At 38.0% G+C, this 21,656-nt stretch overlaps 1 long non-coding RNA gene across 1 annotated transcript; it reads right to left on the bottom strand.

The window, feature by feature from the left end:
- Nucleotides 1-627: 627 nt before the first annotated feature.
- LOC148938009 (uncharacterized) lies at nt 628-20,996 on the bottom strand. Its single transcript, XR_016140520.1, has 4 exons — nt 20,856-20,996; nt 4,805-5,228; nt 4,047-4,734; nt 628-3,956 (listed from the first exon to the last, which is right to left on the bottom strand). It is a non-coding gene; the product is annotated as an uncharacterized LOC148938009 (long non-coding RNA).
- Nucleotides 20,997-21,656: the final 660 nt, after the last annotated feature.

Below are 21,656 nucleotides of genomic sequence, written 5' to 3' on the forward strand. Positions count from 1 at the left end.
AAAAACCTGTCGGAAGGCGAAGAGCATGAGTTACGCTGCAGTCATCACGAGTTTCATCGAAATTCCGACAAATTTCATTGCGCGTTATGCAATGCATGCAAATTGAGATACTGGATGCATTTGCAAGAAAGGAACTGCGACATAAGCAGCGATAATTCTTTTACCGATGAAAGCTCCGATGACAGCGATGCAGAAAGCGGGGTTTTTACGATAAAACAAAATTTTCCGAATCTCGTTACATAGAAAAATAAAAGATTAGAAACAGAACAAGCGAGGTGCGAATAAATAAAAGCGGAGAAAGAAGATCTATCGAAACTCACGCATGAAAAAAAGGAAGCTCCTATCGTATAATTCTCACAAGAGGATAAAAATATAACGACACCGACGAGCCAGGAAACAACTCAAACATCATTCCTCTCTGCGAAAGATGTTAGGTGTACAAAAAAATTCTGAGCTTTAGATTTCATACAACCGAAATAATAATTTAAATTTTATATATCTTCCCGCCCTTTTGCGGTTTTAAAGCGTTGACATTTGACCTTCTAAAATGCTATACGGTTTGATGCACATAACCTCAAAAATCAGTAGTGTTCACGATGGCAATAACAAAAGAGCATATTCGATTTTCCATCCACTTCGCGTTTCATCTGAAGAAAAATGCTGCTGAAGCCACTGCAATGATTTGTGCTACATATGGAGAGAATGCTGTAAGTCATACTACATGTAAAAGATGGTATTCAAAATTTCGCCAAGGAGATTTCAGTCTTGAAGATGAATCGCGTGCTGAACGAGCCCTCAAAAGATTGAAACGGACGAATTGCAAGCACTGCTGGATATAAACTCTATCAACGCAAACTGAAAAGGAGCTTGCAGAACAACTTGGCGTTACGCAGCAAACCATTTCCGTACGTTTACATACGATGGGAAAGATTCAAAAGGAAGGCAGAGGGGTTCCGCATGAATTGTCCGAAGACAACAAAAATCGTCGGCGTGACACTGTAATCACTTTGCTTTCAAAGTTCCGGAGAAAAGATTTTCTGCACAAAATCATTACAGGCGATGAAAAGTGGATTCTTTATGATAACCTTAAACGTAGAAAATCATGAGTTGATCCTGGTCAACCTTCGACATCGATGCCAAAGCCCAATATTCACGGAGGTTTTGCTCTGTATCTGGTGAGATTGGAAAGGTGTATTGTATTACGAGTTGTTACAACCGGGTAAAACAATCACGGCAGACCGCTACCAACAACAATTGACCAATTTGAGCGATGCATTAGAAGAAAAGAGGCCATTTACTGGCCAAGGACGTCGTAAAGTGATCTTGCTTCATTATAGTGCTCGACCACATATTGCGAAAGCGACTCAGGACCATATCTAGCTGATGGAATCGTCTTCACCTTTTTCAGAGCAGATTCACTCTTTGCAGTCCACTGTTTTGACTGTTCTTTTGTCTCTGGAGTGTAGTGGTGGATCCAAGTTTCATTTACAGTTATGAATCGACGCAAAAAATCTGACTCGTTTCGCTTGAACCGCTCCAACAGGGCCTTGGAAATGTTCATTTTCGTTTTTGATCCAAAGTGAGCAAGCGCGGCATCCAACGCGCGGATAGCTTGCGCATATCCAAATTCTTCAGTCAATATATGACAAACGCGTTCTTTCGATATGCCCATAGCCTCTGCTATCTCTCTAACCTTGATTCGACGGTCGTCCAGTACCATTTGATGAACATTTTCGATGTTATCAGCGGTGGTCGCAGTTTTTGGCCGTCCCGAACGCTCATCATCAGCCAAGCTGATACGACCACGTTTAAATTCAGCTGCCCATCTTTTTACGGTGGCAAATGATGGGGCAGAATCCCCGTAAACAGCATCCAACTAAATTTTAATTTACACAGGCGTATCGCCTTTCAAATGTAAGAATTTAATCATGGCACGATATTCAATTTTTTCCATTTTTACAAAAACACTGACACAAACGACTGTCAAATAACAACTGAGCGTCCAAAATGGCTGAAATTTTCACAAAAGTCTTTCAAAGCATATACTATTGTAGTATTAGAATGGTTTTGACGAGTAACGTCATCTTCATGTTAAGGCTCAAAACTTTTCAGACTACCGTATTACACAGTTCATTGTGGCGCTCGCAAAAATTTACCTGACTTATCGAACGACCCTCGTAATTAAGAGATGTAATATCGAATACAAAAACAGAAATAATGTTAAAGCTGGCAATGATAGACAGACAAAAGTACAAAAGACAAAAATACGAAGCCATCGAGGGAAAGGTAGGGGAAGAGTTATTGTTGTTTATTTATTCGAAAAAATATCGAGAATATCAAAATAGAAGTCGCTAAGCAACTCGGTGTCTTTGTTTAAATTAATGCCTTTCTTTTGTTCTTTGATATGTACCATCTCTGAAATCAATCTTTTGTGATAATTGAACTCAAAATCTAAAATCTTTACGTTGTCCCAGTCGAATTTATGATTTGTGTTAATAATGTGTAATTCAGAGATGACCGAATGTTTAGATGGTCAGATTTTATATTGTAAATATACTCTCTAATTCTGATCTTTAACAATCTTTTTGTCTGCCCAACATATGAAGCCTCACAATCCATTCATTCTATTCTATATACAACATTGTTGTTCATCAATGTCTGGTTGGTGTCTTTGTGGCCTCTTATAAATCGATCTAAATTATTAAAAACTCTGTATTCCTCCATAACTTCCGTATTTTTTATGGCCGACGCAGCAGAATCAGAAATGCCCAGATAGGGGATAATAAAAACCTTTTCCTATTATCATTAGTGGAATTTCTCTTGTGTTATGTTGTCATATACATATCTCTTTTACTCAGTTTATCATAAAATAGTACTTTAAGTCTGTGGTTTAGTCTATTAAATATAGTTTCTAGCGGGTAACAATTGTTTAATAAAATGTTTATACATAATTCAAGATTTTTTTGCAAAAAACGTGGATGTGATAACAATATAGCCCTATTGATTGATACAAACTATTGATTGATCCAATTTTATGGCAAAGTGGGTGGTTTGAAAAATATGAGAGAGAGAATTTTTCATTTTTATTCGGTTCGGTCGGTGCGGGCATCACGCATACGGTTCTTGCAATCGAAGCACGCGTCGGTCACGAGGCACAGTCATTTCTTGACGCATCAGTCACGAGGCATGGCCATTTCTTCTCGTGTGCATCATGAGCCACGGCCATTTCTCCCGGAAAAGGTCTTTTTATGAAACTAATCAATATAAATTATGTTATCGATGACTGATAAAGTAAGGTCTAAAAAATTAATGCTGCGATTAGTTTCAAGCTCCATAGTAAATTGGAGACGTTCATAGTAGTTGTTAAATTTTTCTAAAATTAAGAAAACGTGATCTTTGTAAATCTGAAAACATCATTCCGCAATATTTATCACATTGTTTCAAATCTAATGTAATTTTACAGCATTATAAAACACGACGAAAATTTGAAGGTTTATTACACAGATCGAGGACAAGAGTTCTGAATTTTGAAATCTTTGATTTAAATAAGATGATTAACTATCTGAAACTTGAGCTTCTTGATGCCTCTTATCTCATGACCGCTGAATTTCCAGTCAGAATCGTTTAAATATTTTATTAAGACTTTGATACGATTTTTACAACATTTTAAAGAATTTTTCATTTTTATTCGGTTCGGTCGGTGTGCTGGCATCACGCGTACAATTCTTGCAATCGAAGCACGCGTCAGTCACGAAGCACGGTTATTTCTTCTCGTGTGCACCACCAGCCACGACCATTTCTTCACGCGTTGGTCACGAAGCATGATTATTTCTTCTCGTGTACATCACGAGGTATGGCCATTTCTTCACCGCGTGATCACCACGAGGAACGGCCATTTCTTCTCGCACGTGAGAGACACGCGGCGCACATTTTCCGTGTATCTATTCTTCGTTAGCCTGTAACAAAATGGACAAAATGGAACGTTCAACGTTAGATACTCATGATATTGGAGCAACTAAAAAAAGAAACTCGTAAATATCACTTACAAATCACAGACGATCATCAAATACTTATCGAATCCTCTCTCTATAGAATCCTCTCTCATTTTGTAACAGTCCGACAATGGATCTATTGTTTCACCGCTGTTCAGAGGAGGACTGATGAGTCGTTCACTTTCTCAGCTCCGCTGAGCGCTGCTCCTGCACATCCTCGCGCTCAAGCTAGAAAGGAACCAACTTTTTCGTCGAATATTGCAGCAGCGTTCACGACCGTAATAAAGCCGATGCGTCTGATGCAGCAGCAAATTCTACAAGCCCAACAGCATTAGAATGACACACTTCAGCAAATCTTAAAGGCCTTTTTAAGGACGATTCCTTGGAACGATTCTTCCACCAGGAACCGCCAGACGTGGGTGAGTCGAATGTACCATCACCACACAGCGCTGCTTCACAGCCGTCGGGCATTGCGTCAGTGTCTTCCACGCATGCAGTGTTTATGCTTGCCTCTCAATTTCCTGAGTTTGTGGCAGGAATCAGATAATGTCCAGCTGTGATTCAGGATCGAGCAAATCGCTCGTATCCACCGAGTGCACGATGATCTCGTGCTGTTAGCCGCCTCTTCAAAGTTGACGGATGCTGCACATCGCTGGTTCGATCTAGGAGCAGGTACGATGTTGGAATCCTAGCAAGGATTCGAGGAAGTTATTCTGCTTCCATCTCAGAAGACCATGTAATCCTGCAGAAAATTGAAATTCGTAAGTGGCAATCACAAAGAGAAAGTTTCATAGAATACGCAATGGACAAACTTATGTTGATGCATGGCCTCGACTTATCCATGGATAGTCAAATACAATACATCTTCTGATTGCCGGCATCAATAGCAGGTCATTGCGCAAAACAGCAGCCTCTCTCAGTACTCAAACCGTTGATACATTTCTTGACGAAGTGCATCGCTTTATTGGAGAACGTTTTAAGATCCTCCAGTGAGCCGAAAGCATCGAGATCCAAGGATCAGTCAGTCGTATCCGGTCTACCACTTCCAAGGCTTCCCTGCCACCTAGCAAATAATGCAGCTTTTGCCACAATTTGAGTCATATACGAGACAAGATGAGCGTAAACTTAAAAGAAAGGCCGCTGAAGCAGCTTTATCGCGGACATTCTCACACATATCAGTGTCAGTCTCAGCAGTCCTCGTCGCCGGACGTCACCCAGGTGCAACAGAGCAGGATCCTACGGATCAATAGTTTTCCAACAAAAATTGTACGTTTAAACAATCTATATTATTCGCTAACCGCGCTAATCGACACCAGTAGTCCAATCTTTTTTATTAAGTCGTCCATTTCAAGTAAGATTGTCTATGTCTAATCATAGAAGTAAGTTACCTTCGGCATCACTCATCTACCATGCGATCAACGACAAGCCAGTCGACATTATTCGTCGTTAAAATCTCTATTTCACTTGCACGTTATGTCTAACGCGCAAATCTTTCAATGAATTTGGTTATCGGTCAAGATTTTCTCGATCATATAACCGCCGAGTACAATTGTTTAATTAGTGACGTGATCGAGGATTTTCCGAAACATTTGTTACAAATATTAGCATGCAATGTTCATCAAGTAATACCAGACCCGTACGAACAACCATTATCTACCGATTGCGGTGCACGAGTGCTTTATAAGCTCAAAAGTTTATTAACTGAAATTGATAATATGATGGTCGATACGATAAACAACGGATATACCGATAAGATCGATAAGATAACAACGATCGACTATACCGTCAGTATTCGTCTTAAAGACGAATCGATCTTTGCTTTCGTGCCACGCCGATTTGCGCACGTCGAACGCTTGCAATTACGCAAAATCACGGATGATCTATTAAATCGCGGAATTATCAAATGTAGTAACTCCCCATACTGCTCTCGAGTCGTTCTGGTTAAGCGCAAGTAACCGAAGAAGAACGTCTTTGGTTATGCGTGGACTTGCGACTACTTAACGCTTGTATAGAAAAGCAGAAATACCCTACTGATCGAATATTACATTGCTCATTTAATTGATAAGAAGATCTTTACTCTTTTGGATTTAAGAGACGGTTTTCACCAGATTAAAGTTCACAAAAATTCACAAAAATTCGACAAAATATTTAACTTTCGCAACCCCAGACGGTCAATTTGAATATACGTTTATCTTTTTTTTTTTGCAAGTCTCCGGTCGAATTCCAGAGAAGGATCATAAACATCCTCGAACCATTGATTCAAGCAAATAAAGTCATCGTGTATATTGACGATATAATGATCGCGACGGAAACGATAGATACGAATCTAGCAATAATACAAGAGATAATGATATTACTTAAAAAATACGGTTTCGAAATTAATCTCGGTAAATGCCAATTCTTGAAACATAAAATTGAATATTTAGGCTACCACATTTCTTTTAACAGGATTTCGTTAAGCTCGCGTCACATCGACATGATTAAAAACTTTCCTTTGCCACGTTTGGTTTACGAGCTGCAGCGATTCTTGGGTTTAACAAATTATTTTAGGAAATTTATTATATTACGGTTATACCGATATTACGAAACCTTTTCGCGCCCTTCTAAAAAAAATCGGTTTGTTTTCATTTCGATAACGAATGTATTAACGCCTTTAAGCAATTAAAAAAGAAACATATATCGAAACCAGTCCTCACTTTCTATAATCCATGGAGATCGAGCTGCATACCGACGCTAGTACACAGGTCTTGGCGCTATATTCTTACAAAAGCAGTAGCAAGGGAATTGCGCAAATAAAGCGGAATCGAACTATCACAGTTACAAATTACGAAAAATATTGACAAGAGAAAGAATACAATGCAGAATTTGGAATTAATAATATATTAATAATATATTACTTAATAAATTGGTACATCGTTGATATAATAATTACACAACTTTGATTTATCTATTGTAATCAGAAATCAATTTTGTCACTAGAAATGTTATGTAGATAAATTATTGATATATCGATTTATCAAATAATTCCAGCTTCTTATATTCTTCCTCTTCAATACGTTTCCGAATAGTTTCATCTTAATTGCGTTCTTGTATATTATATTAATATAAAACATTGGAGTACTAAATAAACCGAGTGCCAATATTTTTATAGGTTACATTATATTGAAATTGATCATGTCATTTATTCCAATCAAAAAATATGTAGTCGCTTCTCGATAAATGTCACAATCGGTAATGTAAATAACTATATTTAGAACTGCCATTCAGAACTTTTAAAGGTTATATTGATGACAGATTGAGGTTATGGAACATATGTCTTAGAAAAGATGTTTTTAAGACGTCAGAAAGACGTCTTTTTGACATAATCTTAAAAAACATTTAAAAGGACATCTTTAAGATGTCTTTCTCAAGACATCTTTAAGACATGTCCAAAAGACGTATTTATGACTTTTTTTGGTAAAGTCTTAAAAACTCTTATAAGACATCTTTTAGACGTCTTTTAGATTTGCGTGTTGTCTGGGTATATATATATATATATATATATATATATATATATATATATACGAGGGCGGTTTGAAAAGTCCATGCAAAGTCAGAAAAATAGTACTACTGGTGTGTATTGAGATTATTTTCAGTTAGTAGCATCTCTTGGAAGAACACACACCAAGTTTCAGCCAGACTGATCTATTTCTCTGTATTTGGCATTGATCTGAATCGAGGAAGTCGAGTGATTTCTTGTTGAAAAAGATTATTTCATATTCCAGTAGACACAATCTTTCTTAAAGTTTATTTATCACACTGAATACCAAGTGAACCACATAAAAAAAATGAAGATACAAGTGAAACTGTTTTATGGCTTTTACTCTCCTTCTTAGCACGCACGCAAGATTTTTTAGCAAGTTTAAACTAAAAGATCTTAAGATGAAACGAGAGCTTATATACGAGAATAGTCTGAAAAGTTTTGAGCTTAACATAGAAACAAGTATTTTTTCGGTCAAATATAGTTTTATTTTTCAATATAATCTCCTTTTAAGTCGATACTTTTCCCATCGATACTCTAACTTCTTTAACCCCTCCAAATAGTAGTTGGCGTCTTGCTCCGCAAAATTGGCAGGCGTTTACGTATGCGATGACCCCCTCGTTAGATGAAAATCTCTGTCCTCCAAGCGAAACTTTAGCTTAGGAAACAAGAAAAAATCACTGGAAGCCAGATCTGGTGAATACGGTGGGTGGTCAACCAATTCGAAGTGCAGTCCGTGAATTTTAGCCATGGCGACCGCCGAAGTGTGAGCAGGTGCGTTGTCTTGATGGAACAGCACTTTCTTCTTCTTCAAATGCGGCCGTTTTTTTGCAATTTCTGCCTTCAGCTTATCAAGTAATGACGTATAATACGCTCCCGTTATTGTTTTACCTTTTTCAAGATAGTCGATACACACAATTCCGTGACTATCCCAAAAAACAATCGCCATTACCTTCCTAGCTGATGGAACCATCTTCACCTTTTTCGGAGCAAGTTCACCCTTTGCAGTCCACTGTTTTGACTGTCTCTGGAGTGTAGTAGTGGATTCAAGTTTCATTTACAGTTATGAATCGACGCAAAAAATCTGACTCATTTCGCTTGAACCGCTCCAACAGGGCCTTGGAAATGTTCATTTAAGTTCGTTTTTGGTCCAAAGTGACCAAGCGCGGCACCCAACGCGTGAATAGCTTGCGCATATCCAATTCTTCAGTCAATATATGACAAACGCGTTCTTTCGATATGTCCATAGCCTCTGCTATCTCTCTAATCTTGATTCGACGGTCGTCCAGTACCATTTGGTGAACATTTTCGATGTTATCAGCGGTGGTCGCAGTTTTTGGTCGTCCAAACGTTCATCATCAGCCAAGCTAGTACGATCACGTTTAAATTCAGCTGCCCATCTTTTTACGGTGGCAAATGATGGGGTAGAATCCCCGTAAACAGCGTCCAATTCGATTTTAATTTGCGCAGGCGTATTGCCTTTCAAATGTAAGAATTTAATCACGGCACGATATTCAATTTTTTCCATTTTTACAAAAACACTGACATCGACTGACACAAACGACTGTCAAACAACAACTGAGCGTCCAAAATGGCTAAAATTTTCACAAAAGTCTTTCAAAGCATATACTACTATTGTAGTACCAGAATGGTTTTGACGAGTAACGTAATCTTCATGTTAAGGCAAAAAACTTTTCAGGCTACCCTCGTATATATATTAGGTGTACAAAAAAATTCTGAGCTTTAGATTTCATACAACCGAAATAACAATTTAAATTTTATATATCTTCCCGCCCTTTTGCGGTTTTAAAGCGTTGACATTTGGCCTTCTAAAACGCCATATGGTTTGGCGTTTGCTGCACATAAAAATCAGTAGTGTTCACGATGGCAATAACAAAAGAGCATATTCGATTTTCCATCCACTTCGCGTTTCATCTGAAGAAAAATGCTGCTGAAGCCACTGCAATGATTTGTGCTGCATATGGAAAGAACGCTGTAAGTCTATATATAATACTACATGTAAAAGATGGTATCAAAAATTTCGCCAAGGAGATTTCAGTCTTGAAGATGAACCGCGTGCTGGACGAGCCCTCAAAAGATTGAAACGGACGAATTGCAAGCACTGCTGGATATAAACTCTGCGCAAACTGAAAAGGAGCTTGCAGAACAGCTTGGCGTTACGCAGCAAATCATTTCCGTACATTTACATACGATGGGAAAGGTTCAGAAGGAAGGCAGAGGGGTTCCGCATGAATTGTCCGAAGACAACAAAAATCGTCGGCGTGATATTGCACTCATTTTGCTTTCAAAGTTCCGGAAAAAAATTTTTTGCACAAAATCATTACAGGCGACGAAAAGTGGATTCTTTATGATAACTCTAAACGCAGAAAATCATGGGTTGACCCTGATCAACCTTCGACATCGACGCCAAAGCCCAATATCCATGCTAAGAAGGTTTTGTTCTGTATCTGATGGGATTGGAAAGATGTGTTGTATTACGAGTTGTTACAATCGGGTGAAACAATCACGCTACCAACAACAATTGACCAATTTGAGCGATGCATTAAAAGAAAAGGGACCATTTACTGGCCAAAGACGTCGTAAAGTGATCTTGCTTCATGACAATGCTCGACCACATGTTGCGAAAGCGACTCAGGACCATATCTTTGCGTTAGGCTGAGAACTTCTCCCGCACGCGGCGTATAGCCCAGACATGGCGCCTTCCGATTACTACCTATTCCGGTCGCTGCAGCATCATTTGGCTGATACACATTTCGTGAGATTTGAAGAGATACGAAAATGCATTGATGACTTTATCGCTTCGAAGCCGGTGAGCTTCTATCGTCAAGGAATTCGCAAACTACCCGAAAGATGGCAAAAGGTCGTTAATGCAAACGGGCGAATATTTCGCTGATTAATATTTTTTTGTTTGTATTTTTAATAAAGATTGAATTTTACAAAAAAAGCTCAGAACTTTTTTGTACATCCAATATATTAAAGGATGGGTACAAAAGCAGTTACAAACTTCTTCGCTTATTCGTTACTTTGTGATACTCTCTGCGCGAGATCTCTCGACTCTCTGCTGCTCCTCGCGCTCATTGCCTCTTATATCTTTTGACTCACACACACGTATCGTTCACATACACGTACGCACACAACTTTACAATGTTTTTCCAAAATCTGGACTACGTATCTCGAAACGCTATGTCAAACGACACCGATCGCGTCTGTCGGACGTCGAACGCTACAGCCAATTTTGCTGAAGACGCCGCTGTCTTCAAAGCATGACGCCGCTGCCTCCATCAAATGACGCCGATCTCTCTTATGCGACGTCGCGATTTCTTCCATCGGACGTCAGGCTCTCTCTCTCTCTCTCTCTCTCTCTCTCTCTCGCTCTCTTTCTCTCTCTCTCATAATCAGACATCCTACACTCGCATCCATTCTGCAAGGACATTCGCCCTCGAATGCTTTCATCTTCATGGTCATCGTCGTCCGAATCATCGCTCGATAGATCCATCCATGGCTTCATATAATCAGCGGATGTAGATGTTTTTAATGGTCCCTCGTGTTTGCCTACCTTTTGCACGACATATCGGTCATTTCGCAGAACTTTTACTACGCTATATGGACCGAGACTTATTAGCTAGTTTCAAGCCAGGATCTAGTTGAGTTCGTCTTATCGCCACTAAATCATTTTCATTATATCTTCTCGCCGCTTTTCGCCTTCTCGCAAAAGTCTTTCTGTTTTCGTACTGAATCCCAGCGATACACTCTTTCGCTTGTCTACGTAACTCATCTCGATCACTGAAAATTATTTGCCTATTCTCTTTGTATAATAATAATTCTATGATTTGCAGGTTTTCTCGCACGCGCGCATGAGTTCCAAATAACAAATGAAATGGGGTAGTGCCGATACTTCTATGCGACGCACAATTCAAATACAGTTGAGCCAGATCGAGATGTTTAAACCACTCTTCACGCTTAGGATCTGAGAGCTTGGTTAGTAATGAAATCAAAACTCGATTTACGCGTTCAATCTGACCATTCGCACGAGGAACTCCGGTCGTAGTTAATACATGTTCTATATTTTCTATCGTACAGAAATCCGCAAATTCTTTAGACGTAAACGCCGCATCACGGTCTGAGATTATTCGCCTCGGATTGCCAAAGATAAACAATTGTTTTTTAAGCCTATTTACAACTTCAGCCGCATTCGTCATTTTCGTAGCGTAAAGCCACACAAATTTAGTAAAAGCATCAACTATCGCAAAAATATACTTATAATTTTTTCTCGTAGTAAGTAACAGCCCTAGATGATCAATGTGAAACATATCTAATGGCAATTCTCCTTTCTCAATCATATTCAGATATCCTTTTTGTTTACCTTGTTTTCTTTCAGCTAAAATACAAGTCATGCAATTTCGTATTATTTTCTCGATTCTCGATTTTGCATTCGGTATAAAATAATCTCTAAATAAAAGTGCTTCTGTCTTCGCTACCGAAAAATGACCTTGATCTGCTTGATAATCTGTATGCACATTGATTTCGGAACAACCAATAAAATATCTTCATTGCGCTTTTTAAATAATAAATCATTTCTTATTATGTAACCATCAATATTTCCTTTTTTTACTGCGTCAAATACCTTTTTTATGTCGCTATCATCCTGCTGTGCTTGCTTAAATTTTATAGTTAAACTATTGTGTTCGTCTATGATCATGCAAAACGGAAGAGGATTCTGACTTAACGCGTCTACATGCATCATATTTTTTCCGGATCTATGCTCGATAATATAATTAAATTCTTCTAAGAGTAGCACCCAGCGGACCATACGCACACACAAATCTTTCTTATTCATGGTTAACGCGAAGGCGCGACAATCTGTCACTATTTTAAAATTCCCAATAAATATACTCGAAACTTTATTAGAGCCTTATAACAATAACGAGTACCTCTAATTCATAGCTCATATATCGACGCTCTGCGGGTGAAGTCTTGCCGCTTGAATAATAGACAGGATGAAACGCACCGTCGTCACTTTTTTGCAAAAGAATTGCGCCATAACCATTGACTGACGCGTCCGTATGCAACTCCGTCGTCGCGTTTACTCTATACAACCGTAATACAGATTTATCGCACAAAATATCTTTTAGCCAAATAAATACTTTTTTCTCTTCTTCTCCAAAATGAAACTTAACGTTCGATTTTAACAAATTAACAAGTTAAGAGGCGTGCTATAATTGAATATCTCGGCACGAATTTTCTAAAATAACCGCTCAATCCAAGAAAACTTTGCACTTGCTTAATGTTGCTTGGCTCCGGAAATTTACGTACGGCCTCGATTTTTCGCGTAGACGGATATATACGACCATCTTCTACTGTGACCGAGAAATTCTACGTTGGTTTGCAAAAAACGACATTTTTTCCAGTTAATATTTAATCCTCCTCGCTTGCGATTTTTAATATAACTTCAAGATTCTTCCCAATTTCATCCGCGGAAAGGATTATTAAATCGTCTAAATAGCTTAACACTATCCCATCGCGTATCGCATCCTTGAAAGTTGCGTTTATGAATCGTTGAAAAACTGACGGCGAGTTAAAAGCCCGAATGGCACTCTCAAAAATTCGTAGTGTCCGTCTGGCACTATGAAAGCCGTATATCTCTGACTATCCTTATATGGGAACGTGAAAAAAACCATTTTTCTTAAATCTAATGTACTGAAATATCTCGCATTTTGCAAAAAATTTAATTGATCCTCAATAAGTGGAAGCGGGTATCTATCGCGTATAATTTTTTTATTGAGCTGTTTATAATCCACGCATAATCGAGTGCTTCCATCCCTTTTTTCGACCAGAACTACAGGGCTCGCATAGTCGGATAAAGAAGGCCGCGCAATGTTGTCTCCACTCAGCAACGATATTATTTACTTTCTCTCTTTCTATCGCTGATAACCGTCAAGCCCTCTGATACATCGGTTCTTCGTTTCTTAAAATGATTGACATTTTAACGTTAGTCTCTTTAATCTTTACCGGTCTGTAATTACTCACAACGTTTTTGAGTTTCGCATCGCTACTCGATGCTCGTTATTTGAAATGTTTGTCAAATCTATTTTATCGGTTTCTTCGCGTCCTATATCTATTTGAAATATTTCAGGTAATATATTTTTCGTAATCGTATTCTCTACAGGATTAATCAGTACATTTCCGCCTTTTATACGCAACTCAACTGTATTTAAAAAGTCGGTGTCGATAAGAAACCTATGACTAATTATATCGTCAGCGACAACTCTAATAAGAACGGGGTAAGAATGCCCGTCCACTGACAATTCTGCACAGAACTCTCCGAGCATTACATTTTCTCTACGCCACGGAATCGCGTTTCTTTATGATCTAACGAAGGAGATTCTATGTCAAAATATTGATCTGCACGCATAAGACATAAATCGCTCCCGGTATCGACTAATGCAACAACACTATGACTGTTTACCGCAACCTCTTTACTACATTTTGTCTGTGTTACCTGCGTTGCGACGTAACTGTCCTTCATGTCCACTCGCTCATGTTTAGGACATTTTGCTGCGATATGTCCGTGCCCACCGCACTTAAAACATTTCGGGCCACTTTCTTTCGTTGGACAATCTTTATCATAATGATCCGACAAGCCGTAGTTAAAACAATTTCTCTTCCTTTGCTCATTCTTCTTGTTCTCGTTGCTCATATCCATCTTCGGCCTGAATTGTGATTTTTCCTCACTACTCCTTATTCCCGACTTTTTATCCCACAATGTGATTCGCTCGAACGATTCCATTAACGCTGCTCTTGTTTTGAGACCTAACTCGCACTTGATCTCTTAATATGCGATCAGGAATGCCATCGATAATATATTCGACAAGCTCCTCGTCCTGTATAGGAACGTGATTTCCAAGAATGACCTTCTGGTGCACGTAATCGCTGAATACTTCGATCATCTTTCTCCACGTTCCTCGAACTTTTTACGCAGCAGTATTTTACTGGGACGATGGTCAAACATAATCTTAAGTTCATCAAGTAAAGCTTCCATAGATGCTTCCACAAGTTCAGCTCTTGAATGTAGCCATTCCAGTGCCTTTCCTCTTAATCGCATACCAATTAATATTCTCGCATGTTCATCCAATCGATAGGTGCGCTTCAACAATCTTAACTGATTTTCTCAATTTTCAAAATTACTCGTCGTACCATCAAACGTAGCGAGAAGTTCGATTATGGCACTCATATTAATTTTGGGTTGATCTGCTTTCTGTGTCTGCACACGCATCCGACGCACGAACGGCTGTCCGCGACTAAATCTTCAACAACTCTATTTCAATATCTCCAATTCCATTTCAAGCATACGTGTGTCTCGAGGACGATGTTCCAATTGTGCTTCAGCCCCGGAAATGCTTCTCTCGCTTGTCATTATGCCAGCAGCTTCTTCTAAATTTTCAGTCATTGAAACTTCCGGTTGCTTCTCGATCCACACACCGAAGGAAACCGAATCATTTAATCGTATAATTAAGTCATTCTTACTGCCTAAATAAGGTAGCCCAAGCTTCCTCAGTTCCTCCTTCAGCTCTACCATCGTCAAATCACTTGCACATCTAGCACTCATTGTCTGTCTTGAGTTTACTAGTCTCACAGAATTATCATCTGTCACTCACAAAGCTCGTTGCACTGTAGACTAAACTGGCTTTATCCGGCTGAGCCCCCAAGAATTATGTAGGAATTAAGGATATTATATTTTATAATATAATATATTAAAGGATGGGTACAAAAGTTACAAACCAGTTACAAACTTCTTCGCTTATTCATTACTTTACGATACTCTCTGCGCGAGATCTCTCGACTCTCTGCCGCTCCTCGCGCTCATTGCCTCTTATATCTTTTGACTCACACATACGCATTGTTCACATACACGTACGCACACAACTTTAAATGTTTTTCCAAAATCTGGACTACGTATCTCGAAACGCTATGTCAAACGACACCGATCGCGTCTGTCGGACGTCGAACGCTACCATCAATTTTGCTGAAGACGTCGCTGTCTTCAAAGCATGACGCTGCTGCCTCCATCAAACGACGCCGATCTCTCTTATGCGACGCTGCGATTTCTTCCATCGGACGTCTCTCTCTCTCTCTCTCTCTCTCTCTCTCTCTCTCTCTCTCTCTCTCTCTCTCTCTCTCTCTCTCTCTCTCTCTCTCTCTCTCTCTCTCTCTCTCTCTCTCTCTCTCTCTCTCTCTCTCTCTCTCTCTCTCTCTCTCTCTCTCTCTCACGCACACGCACGCACACACACACACACACACACACACACACACACACACACACACACACACACACACACACACACACACACACACACACACACAAACACACACACACAAACACACACACACACACACACACACACACACACAATCAGACATCCTACAATGATACAATAAAGTATAGTCCTTTTTGCAAATATGTCTGTTGCACATTTTATTAACTATTTCAATCATATATGATAAAAATATCAGAATCGAAACGATGACCAACGAAGTTCTACGTTGGTAGAACTTCATAGTGCAATGTATGAGACTTTCTGTGCAAAAAGCTGGAATTTGATCTCCAGCCACTTTCCGTTAGGAAATATGCTATTTGCTCATATCTTCTTTTTTTTATCTTTCTTACAATATAAAATATACGACTAATGTCTGACAAATTTAATTAGAATAAAAAATTTTTTTTAATAACATTTTATTTGCAAAATAAAAACGTTATACGATATGGGTGTATCTTTAAAAATATGAACAATTTATATATCATTGGACATTACAAATATATGTAATATATATATAATGTAATATATTTGTACATTATTTATATATATATATATAAATAAATATATATAAATATATTTTACGTATTTGTAATGCCCAATGATATATAAATTATTCATATTTTTAACGATACACCCGCACCATGAAAAATTCACAAATATACAGCGCGTTAACATTTTTATTTTGCAAATAAAATGTTATTAAAAATTTTTTATTCTAATTAAATTTTTTAGATATCAGTCATATATTTTATGTTGTAAGAAAGATAAAAAAAAAGGAGACATGAGCGGATAGCATAATCTCTTAACGGAGAGTGGCTGGGGATCGAACCCGAGCTTTTCGCACGACAAGTCTCATACATTGCCACTCTACCAACCCAGAACTTCGTCGATTACCGTTTCGAGTCTGATATTTCTATTGTATACATAATTAAAATAGTTAACAAAACGTACGACAGATATATTTGCGAAAATTTCTTTTCTATGTTACAATTTGTACATTTGCCTTATACGTTATGCAAGGCAGAAACACGATGTCTTATTTCGACGAATATAAAAGTTTTGCAGCTTTGCATGTACAAAATGATATAGTTTCGCACTTCGGATTACTTTAAAGTACAATACTGAGCTTGTAAAATTACAATCCAAAATCTAACAAAAAAGATCTAAGCATCAACAGTAAGTATAATCATTTCTCACTTCGACGAAATGAGAATGAAGGACTCTGATTGGTCTTTCATGCCTTACACGTTATGCAAGGGAGAAACAACGATATCGCCTGTCTTTTTTTTTTTCGTGTATTCATCCTTGTCTTTCATCAAAATCAGATTGCAACGCCATCTACCATAAAATCACGGCGTTGCAATCTGATTTTGATGAAAGACAAGGATGAGTACACGAAAAAAAAGACGGACGATGTCATCGAAATGAGAAATAATTATACGCATACTGTGATTGATGCTTAGATCTTTTTTGTTAGGCTTTTGATTGTAATTTTACAAGCTCAGTATTGTTCTTTAAACTAATCTGAAGTGCGGAACTGTATCATTTTGTACATACAAAGCTGCAAAACTTTTATATTCATCAAAATAAGACATCGTGTTTCTCCCTTGCATAACGTGTAAGGCATGAAAGAATGGACCAATCAGAGTCCTTCATTCTCATTCCGTCGAAGTGAGAAATGATTATACGCATACTGTTGATGCATAGATCTTTTTTGTTAAGCTTCAGATTGTAATTTTACAAGCTCAGTATTGTTCTTTAAAGTAATTCAAAGTGCAGAACTATATCATTTTGTCCATACGAAACTATAAAACTTATATATATATATATATATATATATATATATAAAATAGGAAAAATAGGAATATATATATATATATATATTCCTATATATTAGGTGTACAAAAAAGTTCTGAGCTTTAGATTTCATACAACCGAAATAACAATTTAAATTTTATATATCTTTCCGCCCTTTTGTGGTTTTAAAGCGTTGACATTTGGTCTTCTAAAATGCCATACGGTTTGGCATTTGATGCACATAACCTCAAAAATCAGTAGTGTTCACGATAAAGTTGGTCTTTAGCCATCGAGTGAGTGGGACGTCTTTTGTCCTCACATGAATTTTTGTGTTGCGTCATGCAATTTGTTAAGGATAAAGAGAAAGCTAAACGTGGATAAAGAGAAAGTTGAACTAGAATATCACAGAATACAGAGAAACTTATAAAGGATTTAGATAAACCTGTGTTATATAACCCTAGGGTTGAAGACACATAGTCGGAATTAATCCGACATCCTCCAACCGGAGGAAAAGAGAAAAAAAAAATAGTGTTCACGATAGCAATAACAAAAGAGCATATTCGATTTTCCATCCACTTCGCGTTTCATCTGAAGAAAAATGCTACTGAAGCCATTGCAATGATTTGTGCTGCATATGGAGAGAACGCTGTGAGTCATACTACATATAAAAGATATCAAAAAATTTCGCCAAGAAGATTTCAGTTTTGAAGATGAACCGCGTGCTGGACGCTCTCAAAAGATTGAAACGGACGAATTGCAAGCACTGCTGGGTATAAACAATGTGCAAATTGAAAAGGAGCTTGCAGAACAGCTTGGCGTTACGCAGCAAACCATTTCCGTACGTTTACATACGATGGGAAAGGTTCAGAAGGAAGACAGAGGGGTTCCGCATGAATTGTGCGAAGACAACAAAAATCGTCGGCGTGACACTGCACTCACTTTGCTTTCAAAGTTCCGGAAAAAAGATTTTCTGCACAAAATCATTACAGGCGATGAAAAGTGGATTCTTTATGATAACCCTAAACGTAGAAAAGCATGGGTTGACCCTGGTCAACCTTCGACATCGACGCCAAAGCCCAATATCCACGGAGGTTTTGCTCTGTATCTGGTGAGATTGGAAAGGTGTATTGTATTACGAGTTGTTACAACCGGGTGAAACAATCACGGCAGACCGCTACCAACAACAATTGACCAATTGGAGCGATGCATTAGAAGAAAAGAGGCCATTTACTGGCCAAGGACGTCGTAAAGTGATCTTGCTTCATGAATGCTCGACCACATGTTGCAAAATCGACTCAGGACCATATCTTTGCGTTAGGCTGGGAACTTCTCCCGCACGCGGCGTATAACCCAGACATGGCGCCTTCCGATTACTACCTATTCCGGTCGCTGCAACATCATTTGGCTGATACACATTTCACAGTGAGATTTGAAGAGATACGAAAATGCATTGATGACTTTATCACTTCGAAGCCGGTGAGCTTCTATTGTCAAGGAATTCGCAAGCTACTCGTAAGATAGCAAAAGGTCATTGATGCAAACGGGGAATATTTCACTGATTAATATTTTTTTGTTTGTTTTTGAATAAAGATTGAATTTTACAAAAAAAGTTCAGAACTTTTTTGTACACCTAAGTGTCGGTCCACAATAGGTGATTTAAGCTTTAAGAAGTAAGAAATTGACCAATTATAATCGAATATGAAAAGAATAATCGACTATGATTGGTCAATTTCTTACGGCTTAAAGATTAAGTACCTATTGTGGATCGAGACTAATATATTTAAAGTAAAAACACAAATTATATGTTGACTGTTTTTATTGAAAATACTGAAGGGATTATCGACATATTACAGTCGGCATCTTTGAATTGGCTTTGCAGATTACAAAATCCTTTTGTGCAATTGAAATAAAGCACGAAAAAGAAATGCGGGATAGTCGATTTCGATAAAAAATTAAATTCATTCTAGCAAGCAGGCTTATTGAACGTTTTATCGATTCCATAGATCGTTTATCTTTATCTTTCCTCTGCAATGCCATCTATTGCAAGATCTGTCAACTACAATTACTGCTCTACTTATTATTTTATATCTGCGCCAAGCATATATATATATATATATATATATATATATATATATATATATATATATACGCGTAAAATCATATACAATCTGTTCAAGCCTCAAACTTTTTTTCTAAGCTTTCAATCATAAATCCAAAAATATAGTTATTGTATATTATTTATTCATCTAGTCCGAAGTGCGTACTCATTTTGTATATATATGAGCTGTAGAATTTTTGTATTAAGGAAACGAAGATCTGATGTAACAGCTGTACGAGCTAAAATTACGTGAATTTTTTAATTTTTTTCTTATTTACTTGTTAAATCGATTGTCCCGCATATTCTTTTTGTGCGTATTTTAATTGCCTGAAAGGATTTTGCAATCTGTCAAGCCAAAGTTCTTTGATGCATTATAATGTGTCGGTAATTCCCGTCTCTTTAGGGCCCCTTAAGAAGAAGGATTGGATAATTTGGAGCGCATATTCAACTTTTTCAAAAGCATTATAAGAATCATATAATTATAGAGGAGGTCACATAAGGAAGACAAAGTACCTATACTAAATCACTCCTGAGAGATTGAAGGCACTACTTTAGCTTCCAACCGGGAGTAACAAAAAAAATGACAGTTCCAAATAGTTATTTACATAGTTATTTACATTATCGACTGATTGATTTCTGATTATAATGGATAGATCGTTATCAAAGTTGTGTAATTATTATATCAATGATGTACTGATTTATTAAGTAATTCCAAATTCTGCCTCGTATTCTTCCCCTTGTCAATACTTTCCGTATAATTAATTTTTATGTTATCATAGAATGTCCAAAAGACTCCAAATAAGACTAAAAAAAATGTCTGAAAAAACATCTAAAAAATGTCATTTATTTGAAAAATAAGACATCTTTGAATGTTCAGAGTGTGGACCTTGATAACATACATCAAAGTCAAAGCCCATCAGGGCAGACTCCTCTCATCGATATATTTACTAAATTTAATTTTATCAGAATCTTTAATGTTAAAATTATTCAATAAGATTAATTTTATGCACTTATTATGTATCAATAACTTATTAGTTTATTTTTATGACAAGGTAACTTTGTCACTAATTGGGATATTGATCTTACGAAAATATTTCGATAAGTTCATTTACCAATAAGAGATAGTCTCGCAAAAAATCACACGAGACTTGTTTCACTATTTTTGTAATAAAATTTATAATATTGAGTTGGCGGAAAAGTCATGACGCATTTTTGTAACAGATGGTGCTAATTCATTTTTAGTACTAGAGTTTGTGGCGGTCCCCCGCTCATACAACTAATACCTAGCAAAGCATTCACGAAAAGTACCATGACCCGCATAGTGCGCCAATTAGACATCTGAGGACCTAAGTTCGAATCTCACCGCGGCCAACATCTTTTTCCGTCATCAAATTCAACACATCGTGGACAATGCTCCTCACTAACGTCACCAAAGTGATGATCCCGACGTGATTTGAACACGCAACGCAACTTTTCAACTCCGTCGAAATGCAGACACGGCCACATGAAGCTCGCTGCTTTCGACGACGTGACTCTCCATGGCCAATCGGACGCACTCGACTTGCCAAGGTTCGCACACATCTCCCTGTCGACGTCTATACGGCCAGCTCAACATCGCCAACCGGTAAAGACAGCCAATCACTGGACACTTCGACACTTTCAAGGTTCGCTCACAACCTCACTGTCGATGTCCAAATTGGCTAGCCCACGCAACGGAGGAGCAACTAGCGCACAACTGAGTCGCAGTGGCAACCATGTCCTCTTCACATCGCGCATCTCATACCTCCCCCTAGGCAGTAACATACCGGGAAACGGGCAACAAACATCAAAAGAGAAGAAAAATCGGAGCTTGTCCCTTAAGGGGGGAGTCCTGTGGCGGTCCCCCGCTCACACAACTAAAACAGTCTCGCTTT

This window comes from Pogonomyrmex barbatus, unplaced genomic scaffold, assembly GCF_055798465.1.
Source record: "Pogonomyrmex barbatus isolate J1 unplaced genomic scaffold, ASM5579846v1 scaffold1, whole genome shotgun sequence".
NCBI classification, from domain to species: domain Eukaryota; kingdom Metazoa; phylum Arthropoda; class Insecta; order Hymenoptera; family Formicidae; genus Pogonomyrmex; species Pogonomyrmex barbatus.